Here is a 19,096-nt window from a genome sequence, read left to right as displayed (position 1 = left end):
GTTATATATGTCATCTACTGTGCTGGTGTATAGTTCTTTATAAAAATTTGTGGCAATTTCCATTAGGTTACACCTGTTTTTTTCTATATTTTTATTTTGATTTTGAAGGCCAGGGATCCATTTTTTCCCTATTTCTGTTTTTTGTTTTATTGCTTTAAATGATCTAGATGATTGTATTGTGTCTATGATTTCCTGTGTTCGTTGTTGTCTTTTTTCTTTTCTTATTTGTCTTTTGGTCATCCTATTGATGTCTTTTAACTCCTGTCTTTCTTCATTAGTTTTATGAGGTTTCATGTTCAGCTCTATTCTTCTATCTATTAGTTTCATAAGTTCTGAAGAAAATATATATGCGTTAGTATTCTTTATAAATTCCTTACTAATTTCCGCTTCCTTTATACAATTCTCTATTTTGTTATAATAAGTTTGTACATTATATTTTGCTGTGTTTGGTATTTCGGATAATAGGTTCTTCAGCTTGATGTTATACCCTTCTTGATTGATGTTGCTATATAATTTAGTATGAGGGGTTGGTGGCTTTCTTTTTATTATTTCCTTTATTGTTACTATACTACGTAGTGTTCTATGGTCAGTAAAAAACTTGAACTTGTTAATGACATCGACGTCTTCAAATATAGTATTGTTTTTACATAGAAAATAATCAATTTCGTTTTTTGTTTGGGAATCAGGGGAGAGCCATGTCCATTTTCTGTTATTTCGTTTTTTGAAGAAAGTGTTTATTATTTTAAGTTGGTTATTTCGACAGAAATTTAAAAGCATTTGCCCTCTAGTGTTTCTATTACCATATCCAAAGTTACCCATGTTTTGTTTTTCTTCGTCTGTGGTAATTTTTCCTATTTTACTATTAAAATCTCCCTGTATAATCAAGGTTTCGTTTTTTGTGTCTTCAATAATCATCTTAATCATATCGTACATGTTATCGACTACTTCGTCGTCATAATCAGTTGTGGGCATGTATATTTGTAGTATAGCTATAGAATGTTTCTCAGAAAGTTGTAATTTCACAAGTGCAATTCTGTCTGAGTAGGACTTAAGTTCCTTGATTTGATGCTTCCATTTTTTGTGTATGAAAAATCCCACTCCATTTCTTCTAGTATCTTCTCCATAATAGTACATGACATGATCTTGTAGTTCAATAATTTCTTCGCCTTTTAATCTCACTTCACTCAATCTTAGAATGTCGCATTTTACATCTTTGAGGGCTTGAGTTAGTTCCGTTATTCTTGATTCACATTTCAAAGTTCTTACATTAAGTGTTGCTACGTACAACTTTGTATATTGGTATTTATTCTTTAAATAATTGTTATAATAGTGTTCTCCAAATATAGGAAGGGGGGTTTGGTCTTTAGTAATTCTCACGGTGACCGGCCGTCTTGAGATTACGTTTTCAATATTTTTATTCAATTGCATAGTTTGTCTAGAAGTTAGGTTTGAGTTCCGGTTGGTATTTGTTGTTAGTTGCTATTGCATTTGCATACCTGTTTTTCATAAGTTAATGAGTTTGATCTATTTCTCATTAAATCAAACGCATTCCTTCTATTTATTTTGGAAGACGATTTATTTTCAGCTTTATTTCCTCCTGTTTGATTATCAGAGTTTTCTTGAGGTATAGGCGACGATCTCTTTCTTTTTCCGTAGCTATCATTTTCTTTAACTATGAGCCTATCGTATTTTAAAATTGCATAGTTTCCTTTTTCTCTTTCTTCCTTAAGCTTATGTTGGAGTGCGCGCCTCTTTTCCAGTACATCTTTTGGGAAATCTTCCGCTATGAAAATATTTTTCAATTTCTTTTTATTCTTTAGGAGTTCATTCTTTTTCCAGTTATGAATGAGCGAAACCACAATTGGCCTTTCTTTTCCATTTGAGTTTTCATCTTTTTTCCCCACTCTCATCACTTGGTTTATGTGACTAGAATCGATATTTATATGTGCCTTTTGGAATTCTTCTGATATCAACTGCAAAAGCTGTGAGTTGGACTTCTCAGACTCTTTTAAACCAAAAACAACAATATTGTTGGCTTTCTTATCTCTCTCGAGTCTTTCAATCTTCTTCTCCAATTGCTCAACTGATTGTTTTAATTTTTTATTTTCTTCTATTAATGGTTTCAATTTTTCATCCATAGTTTCTATAATGTTTTGCTTAGTTTGTTTAGTTTGTTCCTGCATCTCCATTTTTAATTTATCAAATAAGTGTTGAAGCTGAGTTTCCATTTTAATTTTACAAAATCGGTAACGAATCGTAAGAACGTGTTGTATGCACAGGCCTGTATTGTAAATTGTGCCAAGTTTTAATAACAAATCGGAGTGTCTAAACAGGGCTTTATGCTATTAGTCTATTGTCTATGCTCTAAAATGACATTCGAGGTGTTGGTTCAATAGTGATTAGACACAAAGTTTACAGGGTATTCCAAAAGTTAATCACATAAATTCACTGATTTCCCTGTCTTTCTGCACTCGGAGACACTTTATTTTTGTGAAAATGTATTATTTCTAGTGGACGAAACTAATTTTGCACTTCTAAACGTAACTTTTCCAACAATTTCGATTTAATAACATCGAGACGCAACGTAAGTAGACTTTACTATTTGACAACCGGAACCGGAATGGACTTAAAAGGACTTACTAGTGTTAAAATCTGATGTTCTAGACATTAAAGACAACTATTTAATGAAAGAAGAGTTTTCTAGAATGTTAAGTAAGGAAAATGCTAAATTAGACCTGATGCAGAGCAGTCCTAGGGGCGATTATGTGAATTGCAAGAGAGGGGCATACCTAAGTGAAGTTGTTGTATTGATAGCGGGCCGATTGGGTTACCGCATATTGGTTTAAAATCAACGTTTAATGAGTCACCTGTGGAATCAGCTGACAATCGTGCGCGTGCGCATCACGGCAGTAAATTCTCATACGCAAGTAATGGAATGGAAGATATTTCTCTTATAAGAACGCACACAGGAACAATTAAGGACCCTAATGAGCTATGTGAAATTTTTAATAACTATTTTATAAATTTAAGCGAAACGACCACTTTGAGTAAAAACGGTAGTAAATCATATTGTTATCCATCTAATAGTCACTCAATTTTTATAAACCCGACGGATGCTTTTGAAATTCTAGCTATTATTAAATCGCCCAACAACACTAGAGCTGTCGGTTATGACGAGATAAGGACAGACATAGTTAAACACTGTGCCAATTACTTATGTGGACCACTAGCAGACATAATAAATAAATCATTTCAGCAAGGAACATTTCCGGATAATTTAAAATTTTCTATTATTAAACCTTTATTCAAAAAAAATGATTGTTGTGACATAAATAACTACAGACCTATTACGTTGGTACCTATTTTAGCGAAAATATTTGTGAAAGCAATGTTGAAGCGACTAAAAAAATTCTTTGACGCCAACAATTTTTGATTCGAGAACAATTTGGGTTTCGTGATAATAGTTCCACTACTGAGGCTTGTTTTTATTTAAGTAAAATAATTAATGATAGCCTAAATGACAAGGTACCAATAACTGCTATTTTTTTAGATATGACAAAGGCGTTTGACTTTGTTAATTACAATATCTTATTGGACAAATTAGAAAGATATGGAATTAAGGGAACAGCTCATCAATGGGTAAAATCATACCTAAATGATAGGACTGTATGTACACAAATTAGTAAACTAGAAATGAATATTAAGACATTATATAATTCGACATACAAATACAATAAAAAGGGAGTACCACAAGGAAGTATTCTAGGACCATTTCTTTTCCTAGCTTACATAAACGATATAACAGCAGCCACCCGTGCGTATTGTTTGCAGATGACACAACTATATTATTAGTTAGATGTCATAATAGTATTACGTATGAACAAGAGATAAACACTGTTTTTTCTACATAATATAATAACTTGGCTGAATGAAAACAATTTGCAAGTCAATTTAAATAAAACTAAATTTATGCAATTCAATTATTATAATGCAAATACAGTACCAGTTAATCTTAAGTATAATGACATTCAAATAGAAGAAGATGACACAATAAAATTTTTAGGATTAGTTTATGACAAAACAATGAACTGGAAATCTCATATTGACTACATTTGCACAAAATTGGCCAAATTTGTTTATGCGCTCAGACGTCTTAGGATCGGACGATCGTAGAGGACGGAAACAACAAATGGCTTCATTCCGAAAGACCCTTAAAGAACTCCATAGAAAGAAGAGAAGAAAACATAAACTCTAGCACCTCCCGGAGGTTCATCCAAGGACCGTAGTGTGTTTACACTACGCGCAGAGTGACCACACGCAGGGGGCGGAAGCCCCGATCGTGTCTCCCCCCGGGCCCTTGCGGGCCCGAGAGAAGAAATACTAGTGAAAAATCACTTCCGCTCGAACAGTGAACCAATCAAGATCCCTAAACCGTAGTGTGACGTATAAGATCAAGAAACAGTGAACCTTATAATAGTGTAATAATTGTGATTGAACAAGAAATACATGAAGAACAGTCCATTATATCATTGGAGAGTTTTTAATTTATTTCAACGAATCCCTCCCCAACAACCAGCAAAGCAATTTGTTCAAATGCAAATTCAAACGAGTAAGAAACCAAAAGGGCGACGCTTTTCTCTTGAAGAAAAAATACCAGCATTATCATTATACAAAAAAGCCCAATGCATAAACATTTTACTCTGCCGTCCTCAAAAGCGATGAAATGACTACTTAGCCAAATAAAATTAACCCCAGGCGTGAATATTATATTTAAAAAAAATTGGGAAAACCGTCAACGAGATGGATATGTCTGAATGCATCTGTAGCTTTATGTTCGACGAAATGTCCTTGACACCTTAAGTCTTTAATGTCAACAAAGATACTTTGAAGGGATTCACATAAAACACAGGCCAACAAATTGCAGTACTAGTATTCATGGTCAAAGGCGTAAAGCATAATTTTAAGCAGCCTGTTGCATACTACTTTACGAACTGTTTAAAAAAAATCGAATTGCAAAATACAATTAAAATTGTAGCCAAACATGTGCTTGAGTGTGGTCTAATTATACTGAATACTGTATGTGACCAAAGCACTGTGAATGTAAGTGCCATAACTGAGTTAGTGAATGACTCAACCTACATATATGCGTCGTAACAAGGAGTTCAGTTTTAATGGTCATAATTGTTTGATGTCCCTCACTTGATTGATCAAGGGCATTCCCAATAATATTTTAAATAGAAATATGACATATACATATAATAATGAAAACAAACTAGTTAAATGGGATTATTACCAAATGGTTTATAAGGTAGACAAAGCATATGGCGAACTGCGACTACTCAATAAATTAACAGAGTTAACATACCTAATGGGAAAATTTTTAAAGGGCTAGTTTAAAACGGTTCCCCGCACCGTGAGTTGTGGCAAAAATCCAAAACGGTACTAAGAACAGTGAAATTTATTAAAACGACAGGAGTTGCTAGTAATATTCGATTAGTTGAAAGTACAATGCCATCTGTTGTTAATTTAATAAAAACAATTGAAGGCGTGGAAGCAATTTCGAGAATTTTAATCACAGTATGGTTTCGATGCTTTATTAACAAGAAATTTAAATCAGGATCCTTTAGAAAACTTCTTTGGGAATATTAGGAGTTCCCAAAGAAGAGGACAAGAAATAATGCTCCGAATACTATGGCATTTGAAGGGGCATTTAAGGCATTATTGCTTAATGATTATAAACTTGCCCCACTCAATATTTGCAAATTGCGAAAGTGACGGCAATAAAATTTTGCTCGTGAACAACAAAATGGCGTAGCCTTGTTACCGCTTGACAATGTTCGCGATCGTGTAGCCGATGCTCTAGGAATCGGAAAGGCTACTGTTTCTCGAATAACAAAGGAAAAATTTGGGGAGTCGTCCATGGAGGATAATAAACTATTAATACCCAAGGAAGAAAAAAAAAGGTTATGTCATATAACAGAACCTGATGATTTTGATTTAGATGCTATACGCAATCATATTTATGGTTACTGCCTACGAGGTGAACTACACCACAAAACAGTTTTCAACAAAAAGAAGAGTTATCTCAGTACAATAAAACAATGGAAGCGCGGTTTTTTGGACTAACTGGCAAAGAGCTTCGGATTTTAGCTTTTCAGTTAGCTTAGACTGCAACGGCTGGAGAAGATTGGTTAAGTGGATTCCTAAAAAGGCATCCTGAAATTTCATTTAGACGACCAGAACCAACTTCTTTCAAAGTGGCAGTAAATGAGTTTTTCACATTATTGGAAATAGTTGTAAAAAGAACATGGCCAGACCCTGACAGAATTTATATAGTAGGTGCGGGGTACTGTGCCAAAATGTAAGTCAAATATATTGTCAGTGTCAAAAGCATGCTTGTCATCTACAGAAAGAGGGCAACAGTTTGATGGAAATAACTATATATACACACAGACACACAGTTTATAACGGCTAAAACGCATGTGTAATCTCGGAAAAAATCGCAAACTCTTAAACTACTATGGACCGGTCTTCTCCTACAGTCAATAAGAGCGGTTCTCACAGGATGCGATACAGGGGAGGTTAAATTAGATAGCATAGCGGCAGCAGCCGACGAAATTTTAGAGAATACCAGATCACCAGAGTTATCGCCAATCTCAAGATCTGATTCTGATACAAGCCATTTAATATTATGAATTAACGTACTTAAAGAACAAATCGAAATACTCAAATAAACAACCCGAGTTTCCCGGGTCCATCGAGGGATCGCTCAAAAAGCCGTGATAATAGTGTAGGTTTTAGAAATAGGTAACTTTTTATAAATCAAACTGCTAAGCCAGATGAACTAGGTTATAAGTGCTTTTACCATTTAACCTACGGAGCGAACGCACGGAACATGGTGACATTCATAACTGTAATCAACAGTCAACAACAATTAGTTTTCCTAATTCCGACACCGACTTGCATATCTAACAACTTAGTCGGTGTCGTAAACGGAACACATTTTTTCATTGATACGGGCGCTGTCATCTCTGTTTTGGCCACACAAAGGCGAAACAAACGCACGGCCGATTACATTTTATACGGAGCACCAATCGACGATCGCGCAATATTCGCGGTCACACAACGCTACATATACCTCCTATATACATACGAGAATACCAACATATACTATAGCATATTTTTGAATGCAAAAGTTAATGGTTTGTGGTCTGTTAGTACCGTTAGCTCTCTGTCATGTGGCGAAAATGTTTTATTCCCATGTAATTTGCTAATAATTATTTTAGGGTTACGTACAGCAATAAAATCAGACCTAGGATTGTCCTTCACAATTTTTATATTGATGTAGTATTAGGTTATTAGGCGATATATTTAGTTCAAGCCTTAAAACAAATATTAGCGTTCATGAGTTCATAAAACAATTAATTGATAACCTCTCAACCGTTTCTAACCTCACACATACAGATTTACGAACGCGGGACAGCAAAATATTTATTCATCAACACCTAATAAATTGTTCCCACATATTTGTTAGAAACGACGATCATAGACAAGATGATCGTTGGTGCCATCATATATACTTTAGATTGTATCAACAAAAAAGTATTATGTATTAATTGTCGACGATATAGGGGTCTCAAGCCCAGGGAACAGAAAAGCAGAGCCCAATATCTGCATTACGCCGAGCCAGCCGTTACCACTTAAAACAAGATCAAGTCGCACAGTAAAACGAACCGTGAAATTCAACATATGAATATATGAGATACCCACATTTGACATTCCAACAGGAGGATACTCAAAACGCTACAGCCAAATCTAGAAGCCGGCGATTAGCTACGCGTCCCTTCAATTACACCCTACAGCTACACTTTATACTTGCGAAAACATTGAACAATAGCGCAACTTACGAAGCGAGTTCCAACAATATCATCAAGACAATCATTATCTCTCAAAAGAAGTAGAGGCTACCGACAGCGCATTGTAACGCTGACCAATGCATTATGAACTGGCGTTACTGCAAACATCGCATCACAGCTGCAAACAAGGAGTTACAACATTTTTTTAAATAAAATATTGAAAACAGAGTTTTTTTATGTATTGACATTGTATGATTAGGTTATTTATATTATTTAAACGCACCAAAGTATTTTGTTGGCAGCTGAGCTGATTTAAGATGGTTTTTTTTTTCATTTTTACAATTTTTATTGCTTATATGAATTAATTAATAATACCCTATCCAACAAAAAGATGTCGTCTCTATCTACCGGGTACCCCACGCTCATAACGCAGCAAAACAATAAACCAAAAAACGTAATTGTCAAATTTTTAGCTCGCTCCGTTAGAGATAATGTGTTAAGCGCATATCGTAAAATGAAGAAAGTAAGAAGCGATCAAATAGGAATCTCGGGACACTCGCAAGATATATACCTAAACGAACACCTCACGTTTAAAAATAAAACTCTTTTTCGTCAGTGCCGTGAGGAAGCTAAAAAATGTAATTATAAATACTGTTCGATAATTATTAATCTGTAACATGACATTTAAGTAATCTCTTATATTTTCAATTTTAAAATATATACAAGTGTTATTAAATATATACATATGTACCTGTGAATAGCCTAGGCTTGCCAGCTCCTTTTGGTTATATTTGCACAGGCTTTAAGCTTCTTTTTGTGACAGTGTGCTATTTCACATATCCTAACCTCACTTTTGGTTTTTTTGTTTTCACTGTTACTAAACTTTGTTTAACATGGAGTCTCTAAAAAGTAACATAAACGAAATCAGTGAGCACTTCAACAGAAGAATGGAAGAGTTCCAAAAAGAGTTAAGAGCAGCAATCCCAGCCACAAGTCCAACATCAAATTTAAACTCTCAGTTTCTAGCCTTCCGGACATTTGTTTTGACTGCACTGGAAAATCTGCAACTACAGCTTGAGCTTCTTGGCAAACAACAGGAAGATTTGGAGATGCATTCCAGGCGAAAGATTCTTCTAGTGCACGGAGTTCCAGAAGAAGAAAAAGAGGTTCTAGGAGTTAAAATTTCGACCACCTTGTCTGAGCGCCTTGGGCTGCCAGAGTTGACTCCAGAAGCAATAAGCCGCAGTCATCGCATGGGTCGTCTGGGTGATAAGCCACGGGCTGTTGTTGTCAAATTTAAGGACTTCTCGCTGAAGAATATGGTTTGGTCATCGAAATCTAAGTTGAAAGGCACAGGGGTCACTTTGTCAGAGTTCTTAATTAAAAGCCGCCATTCAATTTTTCTGGCGGCTCGACAACGATTTGGCGTAGCCAAGTGCTGGACAAAGGATGGAAGCATTATAGTGCTTGACCAGACTGGTAAGAGACACCGCATCTCGTCAATGAAAGAGATGAATGCTATCCCGACGTCCACGCAGAATGCCTCTGTGCCTATTGCTGCTCCTTCAGCCACGGGTGATGCTTCTCGGGACACCAAGGGTGTCAATGCCAGGTTGAAGAGAACGGGCAGGAGATAAGCCGTGTATAGCCGTCTTTCGTATTTCGTGAGCTGTTTCTCATTGATCCGTTTTATTTGGTATTATGATTTAATTCACAATTTTAGTTTATGTTTAATTAGTTTGTTTCATTCAATTACTTATTACTTATTAGTTATATTTAGAAAACGCAGGTAAAACTTTAATTTTGCAATTATATTTTGACGTCTGTAATTTTAACACATCACACTGACATTGACGAGAGATAGATCTGTCAAAGATTATTAATCAAAGTCAAAATGACAGTTTGTCTAAGTTTATACCACAGATATTTTTTATAAATCCTCTGAGACTAAAATAGACAATCATATTCTTACTTTAGTTTGCTGTTAATTGTAAGATTGTAGATCTGTTTGTAGTTCTGAATGTTTTTGTACTAGCTTAGTTTATTTTTATTTGTAATTTTGCTGTAACTGATTTTTTTTTTTTATTTCTCTTGTACTTTAATATACTTTGTTTCTCTTTTTATTTTTGTAAATCTGTGTAAATGTATATATTTCCTGTATATCTTTATTTGGCTGCTGGCGGTTTAGGATAAATAGGTGCATTTTTTTTAGCATTTTTAGACACTTATCATAATTTATTTATTATTATTATAACTATTTTATATATAAATATTTTTGTATTTGTTTAATATTTTTAATTATGTCATGTACCAGTTTAGATAGTGATATATTTTTGTCTATGTCGTCTAGTGATAATAGTTTCCACAGTACATCTTTCCTTCCACTCGATGAAACCCTTGATTCTCACTTCTCGGATTGCCAGAAAAACTTTAATGTTATCCACATTAATGCACAAAGTATCCCGGCTCATTATTCTGATATGCTTGCGTCTTTTGATTCCCGTAATATTCATGCCATTCTTGTTTCAGAATCGTGGCTTAAATCTTGTTTACCATCAACGTCCTACTCGTTGCCGGGTTTTAGGCTTATACGCAATGACCGCGTGGGTAAGGGTGGTGGTGGAGTGGCGATCTACTTGCGGTCTTATATTTCTTTCTCTATTGTTGATTCGTCTCCACAACCTCCTTCACCTGATGCGGCTGAGCACCTGCTGCTAGAAGTTGTCCTATCGCAAACAAAAATTCTTCTTGGCGTGTTCTATTGTCCACCATCTGTTTCTAATTACTTTTACTCATTTGAAACTTTACTGGAACAAGTAGTCCCCTTGTATAGTCACAGCATAATTCTGGGGGATTTAAATACATGCCTAATTAAAGATGACTATCGCAGTAAGAAGTTAATGACTGCAGTTGAATCATGTAGTTTATCTGTCCTGCCACTTACTGCTACACATTATTCTCCTGGTTGTACTCCATCTCTTCTTGACCTTATTATTGTGTCTTCTCCTGATTTCGTCTTCAAGCATGGTCAATGTCCAGCTGAAGCATTTTCGTATCATGATTTGATTTATCTTTCCTATAAATTACGTCCTCCTAAGGCAAAATCGAGAATACTTCTGCAGCGTAACTTTGCTGGAATTGATAAAAATCGCCTTTGTGATGATGCTACGAATTTGGATTGGTCTGTTATTGCAGATGCAGATTCAGTTGATTGCAAGGTAGACTTATTTAATACCCTAATAACTCAGCTCTATGACGTGCATGCTCCGGTAAGGCCGATTAAAATGAAACACCTACCTGCTCCTTGGCTTTCTGATGATATAAAAATTTATATGAACAAAAAGAATTCTGCAAAATATAAATATAAAACAACTGACTCTGAAGCGAATCGTCTTAAATATCATAAGGCTCGGAATCGCTGTAATACATTATGTAGAGATGCACAACGACGCCACATTTTTAAATCAGTAGAAAATGGCAATTCTGCCAAAACTTGGAAATTTCTAGAATCTCTTGGAGTTGGTAAATCTTCCCCTAATAATCCTATCAATATTGATATCGAACATCTGAATAAACATTTTGCTACTTCCGATACGATTGATAGTATTGATAAAGAACGTACACTTAACATTCTTTCTTCTGCTTCAACTCCTAATCATTTACCCTTTTTCTTTGAGTCTTTCACTGAATGTGATGTTAAGAAGAGCATTTTATCGATCGTCTCAAATGCTGTCGGTTCTGATGACGTGAGCCGTAATATGATCATTCCCATCATTGATATTGTTATCCCAGTTCTTACCCATATCCTAAATTATTCCATCCACTCCAGTAAATTTCCTGAGGCATGGAAGAGTGCTCAAATTATTCCATTACCTAAAAAAATTACCCCTAATTCCTTCTCAGACTTTCGACCTATTTCAATTTTGCCTTTTCTGTCAAAAGTCCTTGAAAAATTGGTTTTCCGACAGTTGAGTATTTTTCTTAGCATACATTCCATTCTAAGTCCCTTTCAATCCGGTTTTCGCCCTGGTCATAGTACGGTCACAGCTTTAGCAAAAGTCACTGATGATATCCGCTGGGCGATGGATAATAGACAACTCACAGTCTTAGTTCTGCTAGATTTTAGTAATGCTTTTAACACTGTTGACTATGACATTTTGTTGGGTTTATTATGCTCTCTTAACATATCTCCATCGGTGGTTGACTGGTTTCGGAGTTACCTCAATGGCTGTAAACAGCGTATTCGCGTTCACGATTCTTTCTCATCTTGGTGTGATGTTTCGGCCGGGGTACCTCAGGGTGGCGTGTTATCTCCTTTACTCTTTTCCATATTCATTAATTCTATCACTCAATGTTTCACTTCTCTCTACCATATGTATGCAGATGATGTGCAAATATATCGCTCGTCAACTCTTGAGAACCTTGGCTCTGCTGTGTCTGCTATTAATAAAGATCTAAATGCAATTTCAGTATGGAGCAAACAGTATGGGCTTAAGGTTAACCCTATTAAATCAAAAACAATTATTATTGGCAGTCCTAGTCTAATCTCAAGAGTTGTTTGGGGCGACGTACCACCTATTATTTACAACGGTGTCATGATACCGTATTGTGATTCGGTTAAAAACCTTGGAGTTGTTATGGACAAGGTATTATCGTGGTGCATGCATATCAAGGAGTTGAGTAGGAGGACGTTTGCGACGTTGAGTTCGTTACGACGCCTACGTTCTCTTCTTCCAATTCCTACCAAAGTTATGTTAGCAAATTCTCTCCTACTCTCTGTTCTCGATTATGCGGACGCAAGCTATCCCAGTTTGACTGAGGACTATCTTAATAAACTTGAGCGACTTCAAAATGTTGCAATTCGGTTTATATTTAGCCTTCGCAAATATGACCATATATCTGAATTTCGTCAGAAACTCAAGTGGCTTCCTATTCGCCGTCGCCGGGATCTGCATGTACTTTCTCTTCTGTACTGTGTGCTCTTTAATCCAAAATATCCTCCTTATCTTAAGGAGAAATTCACATTTCTGGGAGTGCAATCAGAGCTAAGAACATGTCGTGCTCTTACTCTGTGTATGCCTTTCCATAGGAGTAAATTTTATAAGTGTTCATTTGTTGTTCGTGCTGTTAAGCTATGGAATGCACTCCCAGTCGACATTCGGAAATCCAAATCCCTTGATATGTTTAAAAAATCCGTTAAGACATATTATCTTAGTCACTAGTTACATATTTTATTTTATTAGAATATTTATCATACGACATAATGATATATTTATATATTAGTTTATTTTATGATATTTATAATTATTATATAATTTGTGTATTATGGTTTATGTATTAGTGTTTAGTTATTTGTATGTATGTATATGTACAATATTATTACGTACACACCACCTACAGTTGTCCTAATAAGTTCCTAAGCCTAAGGTTGCCTGGAAGAGATCGCTACTAAGCGATAAGGCCGCCTTTTGTATTCTACTTTTTCTTGTGTTTCTGTTTTGCTTGTTTTCTTTTATTTTTGTGGTGTACAAATAAAGTGTATTAAATAAATAAATAAATCTGTAGTTGTTTTGATTTCTGCAATTGGTAATATTGAACCTACCGCCCGTCTGACGGCTTGCGATTGGCTAGTTTCGCCAATGCCGCCAACATTAATCGACGCACGCGTCGCCACCATCAGCGTAGTACGAAAGCACTCTGAATGCTAGCCGGTTCGTAACCGCCTCAGCGTCTTAAAATTCGAGAACTCTTTTACCGCTGTTTTCCGTGAAAACATAAACTTTGTACCACCCTGGGTGATGTTTTGTGCCGTGCATATAAAGGGATCCCGCCGTCAGTGAAGCATTGGACGTTCCAGCCGTTTTTCTGCCGGTCAACTGGGTGAGTCAATTATTGGTAATTGCGGATTTCATAACAACTATAGGTATAGAACGCAACCCCTGAATCAGCAACATAAATATAATTACGGTCCTTCGATATAACCAACATTTCTGGCCTTACGAGCCGATTCTATCATTATTATTTGTGTAAAATACCTATAGTGTAACCTCAAAGTCATAAATATATCGTATATATTTATTTATTGAATTTGCAAGTATTATTTGTATATTTATTCATATTTTATCCAATCTATCAATATTTATTGTATTTTCATATATATTTAAGCATTAAAAAGGCAATTTTCTTGTGTGTGCAACGTTTTGCAGTAATAAATTTCATACCGTTCAAAGATGGCGGAACCCACGCGTACTGAAATGCTTGAATTAAAGTTAAAAACTCTGAATTTCAAACGAGATTATCTTTTTACGAAAGTGCAAAAACTAATCGATTCCTCAAAAGGTATTAAAGACGATATAAATAAAATGCAGACTTTCGTGACTCAATACTCGGAATTAGATAGTATTAAAACCAAATTCGAAAATACTATAATGGAGATGCTCGAAATTGAAATTCAGCTTAAGCCAAGTGCAAAAATGTCCACTGCACAGCTGGACGCATTTGATACTTTATATGAATTATGTAGCGTAACTGCCCGAAAATATAAAAGTAAGTTACAGACTAGTACACAAAAAAAGTGTGACGTGTCAACGCCATCACTGCCAAAACTTACGTTGTTCGAATTTAATGGGGACATAGAAAATTGGCCAACGTTTTACGATACATTTGATTCGTTGGTGCATAGCCGAGACTTTTCAGATATTGATAAATTTCATTATTTGATATCATGCGTTAAAGGCAATGCGCTAAACATTGTTAAAAAGTTGCCCATCACAGCGGCTAATTATCCACTAGTGTGGCAAAGCTTGCTCGAAAAATATCAGGACAATCGTGCACTAGCAGGAAGATATTTTGAAAAGATGTTGAATTTCACACCATTACAAAGGGACACTAGTGCTAATCTGACTGTGTTTATAGAAACTTTTGACCATTCTTTGAAAGCGATACAAGCGTTGGACATAGAAAACCTCGATGATTTTTTTATGTGTCATTTAGCGTTACGGGGTCTAGATTCTCATACTCGAAAACTATTTGAAGAAAGTCGGGACCAAAAATCTATTCTAAAGTTTAATGAACTAATTGATTTTGTAAATAAACAAATTAAAGTTCTTGATCATACTTTTCCTAGTTTCTCGAGTAATGTTCAAAAAGGTAGACAGGGAAATAGTAATTTTTCAAAACCATCCCCAAACGTATCTACGCGAGTAAATTCAAAATCGGTGCTCACTTCCTCTCGCGTGTGTAAGACGAGTGAGGAACATAAAAATAAATTTGTATGTGCCCACTGTAATCAAAATCATATGATATATAGGTGTGATTCTTTCAGGAAATTATCTGTAGATGAACGAATTGACCGTGTCAATTCTTTAAGACTTTGTGTCAATTGCTTAAAAACTCATGATAAATATAGTTGTGGAAGTACCTGGACCTGTGGGGTGTGTAGGGCTCCCCATCATTTCCTACTTCACAAAGATATGGGAAGCGCGAATCAGGTGACCTCAGCCGTGCCGTTGAAATCATCCACGCAACCCTCGACATCGCAAGCACATCAAGCGCTCGTGTCGGCTAGCTCCGTGAGCGAACCGACTGCGACACAAGATGTCTTATATTCGGCATCCAATAACCAGTACGGGGTAGTCTTAGGGACAACGCGAACTCACGTTCAAGATGTTGCTGGACTACTACACGACTGCCGTGCAGTCATAGATTCCGGAGCTCAGACTTCGTTCATTAGCTCGGAATGTGCTCAACGTTTGGGCTTACCGCGAAAAAAGTGTCCATTTACGATATCTGGCCTTGGCGGAGAATTTATTAAAAATTTAGGTATGGTAACTTGTGCTATTAAATCTAAGTTCCAGGACAGTCCCACTTTGTCCGTTGACATGGTGGTAGTAGCGAAAGTGGCTAATGACATGCCTAACGTCAACTTCCCGCGCGAAGTTATTTCTTCATATACCCGCTTTAATTTTTATTTTTAGGCATTACGCGCCTTTTGGACCATAGAAGAAGTGCCGTGCACACCCTCTATTAATCCTCTCGATAAGTTAGCCGAGGATATATTTTTAAAAGAGCACACCCGAGAATCGAACGGGCGATACGTTGTACCGCTGCCGCGCGTTCTGAGTCACCCGCCATTGGGCGATTCGAGGCCAGTCGCAGAGCGTAGGTTGCTCGCGACTGAGCGTAAACTCGCGCGCACACCGGAGTTGCGGCAGGCTTATAACGATTTTATGCGTGAATATGAAGCGCTCGGTCATATGGAACTATACAGCGGCTCGGCGCCTAGTAAATATATTATTCCTCACCATAATATCTTGAGACCTACTTCAACCTCGACACCTCTCAGAGTAGTTTTTGACGGTTCATGTCGCGGAAATAATAATAGTGTATCGCTCAACGATATTTTATTAACGGGACCGAATCTTTATCGGGATATTTCGGCAATAATATTAAATTTTAGATTTTTTAATTATTGCATCGTGTGCGATGTTTGTAAAATGTACCGTGCAATCCTCTTAAAAGAATCCGATCGTTGTTATCAACATATTTTATATCGCTCATCTACTGCTGAACCGATTAAAGAATACGAGTTGAAAACTGTTACCTACGGACTTAGTTGCTCACCTTTCTTAGCCATTCGTACCTTGCTTCTTGCTAGTGACGAAGGGGAACGTTTCCCATTGGCTGCTCAAGTGATCAGGGAAGACGTTTACATGGACGACATATTATATTCATGTAACACGCACGAAGAAGCCTGTGCTCTGCAAGATCAGCTGTTAGGTATTTTTGAAAGTGGTCAGTTTGTTTTAAAAAAGTGGGCAAGTAACAACGCCGAGTTATTACAACGCGTACCTAGCGATCACAGGGAATGTCCGGTGAACTTTATAAAAGACGGTAATGAATGCAATGTTAAAGTGCTCGGTCTAACCTGGGTACCTTTGACAGATAATTTTATTTTTTCTATAAATAAAACGGATCCAGTTTTCAGTTCAGTCAGTAAAACGTTCAGTTTTAAAACTGTTAGCTTCAATTTACGATCCTGTAGGTTTTATAGCCCCGTGCACTTTCTTAGCCAAATCCATCATGCAAGAGCTATGGAAATTAGGTATAGGGTGGGATGACCAACTACCACGCGAAATAGGCGAACGTTGGTCTTCGTACATAGCAGATTTGCCGCGCTTAGCCGAAATACCTATTGCCCGGCACATGTTGCAGTCCGGACAAACGGAATGCGAGTTAGTAGGGTTTTGCGACGCGTCGACGCGCGGGTACGCTGCTTGCTTGTACGTTATCTCTCGCGATGAGTTAGGTAACGTTAAGGTATGCCTGGCAGCCGCAAAATCAAAGGTTGCGCCAGTTAAACCTTTGACTATCCCACGTCTAGAGCTCATGGGAGCTGTATTACTTAGCAAATTATTAAAATTCGTTTGTGATAATCTTACGCGAATCAAAATAACTCGAATAATCGCTTTAACTGACTCGACAATCGTATTGTCGTGGCTTCACACTGAGACTTATAAATTAAAAACGTTTGTTTGTAACCGTGTTACACAATTAACGGAGGTCGTACCTTCACATCTATGGCGTCATGTTAATAGCGAAAATAATTTATCCGATATTTGTTCGCGAGGAGCGTTGTCGTCGCAACTTGTCGCGATTCGCTCGCGATGGCTAGATGGCGCTGATTGGTTATATCAGCCTCTAAGTGAATGGCCTATTTCGATATTTATTCCGGATACGGAATCGAATCCTCCGGAATTAAAAATTTGTCAAACTTTGTTTTCTGATAGATTAATTATTAATTCACCAACGGAAACAAGTACGGAATTTTATGAGGATCTTATAACAAGGTTTTCGTCTTATACGAAATTACAAAGGGTCGTCGCATGGATTATTAGATGGCGTAACAAGCGACCCTCCTCTGTAAAATCAACTTGTTTAACTACTGAGGAATTAACTGCAGCTCAAGAGTTACTGATCCGATTGGTATAAAAGGCTAGTTTTGCCGATGAAATAGATCGACTTTCAAAAAATATTAATTTTATTCCTTCGTTTAAAAAAGGTTAGCGCCCTTTCTTGATTCCAGGGGCTTACTCAGGGTAGGGGGTCGTATCCCTCACTCAGAATTACCTTACAATGCGAAACATCCGTTTTTATTACCTAAGGATAGTTTATTTACCAAACTTTTAATAGAATTTTTTCATATAAAATATTTGCACGCTGGACCGCGGACGTTGCAAAGTATTATTTGCGAAAACTTTTGGATCTTATCCGCTCGTCGAGTAATTAGATCAGTGTTAGCCAAGTGTAAGGTGTGTTTCAAAAATAAGCCGTCCCTCTTACAACCTGAAATGGCACCGCTGCCCCCAACTCGACTTGCACCTCATAAAGTGTTCCAATCCGTAGGTGTCGACCTAGGTGGACCTTTTCAAATTAAAGAGAGCTTGCGAAAAAATGCTAAAGTATCCAAATCGTATTTAGCCTTATTCATTTGCTTTTCTACCAAAGCCGTACATTTGGAACTTTTGTCATCTTTGACAGCTGAATGTTTTTTAAATTGCCTAGATAGAATGACCGCCCGCCGTGGTTTGTGTCAAACCTTGTACTCTGACCAAGGCTCGAATCTGAAAGCATCTAGCAAGTATTTAACGGAAGTTCAAAATTTTTTGCGCAATAATGAAAATATATCAGATGGATGCGCTCAAAGAGAGATTTCGTGGAAATTTAATGTACCAAGCGCCCCCCATATGGGTGGTCTTTGGGAAGCAGGCATAAAAGCTGCTAAGTATCATTTAGTCCGTTGTGTTGGAGGACAAGCCTTTAACGTTTGAAGAACTAAACACGGTAATCTGTAAAGTTGAAGCCATTTTAAACTCGCGTCCTTTAAGTCCGTTGCCAGCTAGCGACAGCGCCAGCGAATTTAATGTATTAACTGCTGGTCATTTTTTAATCGGGAAAAGCCTCACGGCCGTACCGGAATATAATGTAGAAGAAGTCCCTATTACGCGACTGTCACGTTGGCAGTATCTTCAAAGAGCTTCTCAGCTATTCTGGAGAAGATGGAGCAAGGAATATTTAAATACCTTGCAACAAAGAGCCAAATGGTTCACGTCTAAGGGAAACCTGAACGTGGGCGACTTGGTTCTTATTAAAACTGATATGCTCCACCATGTAATTGGCCATTAGGCAGGATTGAGGAACTGCATCCCGGTCCTGATGGCATCGTGCGCTGCGTAACGTTA

This window comes from Bicyclus anynana, unplaced genomic scaffold, assembly GCF_947172395.1.
Source record: "Bicyclus anynana unplaced genomic scaffold, ilBicAnyn1.1 scaffold_39, whole genome shotgun sequence".
Lineage (NCBI taxonomy): Eukaryota > Metazoa > Arthropoda > Insecta > Lepidoptera > Nymphalidae > Bicyclus > Bicyclus anynana.
The sequence above is the reverse complement of the archived record's forward strand: the minus strand, read 5'-3'. Positions refer to the sequence as shown.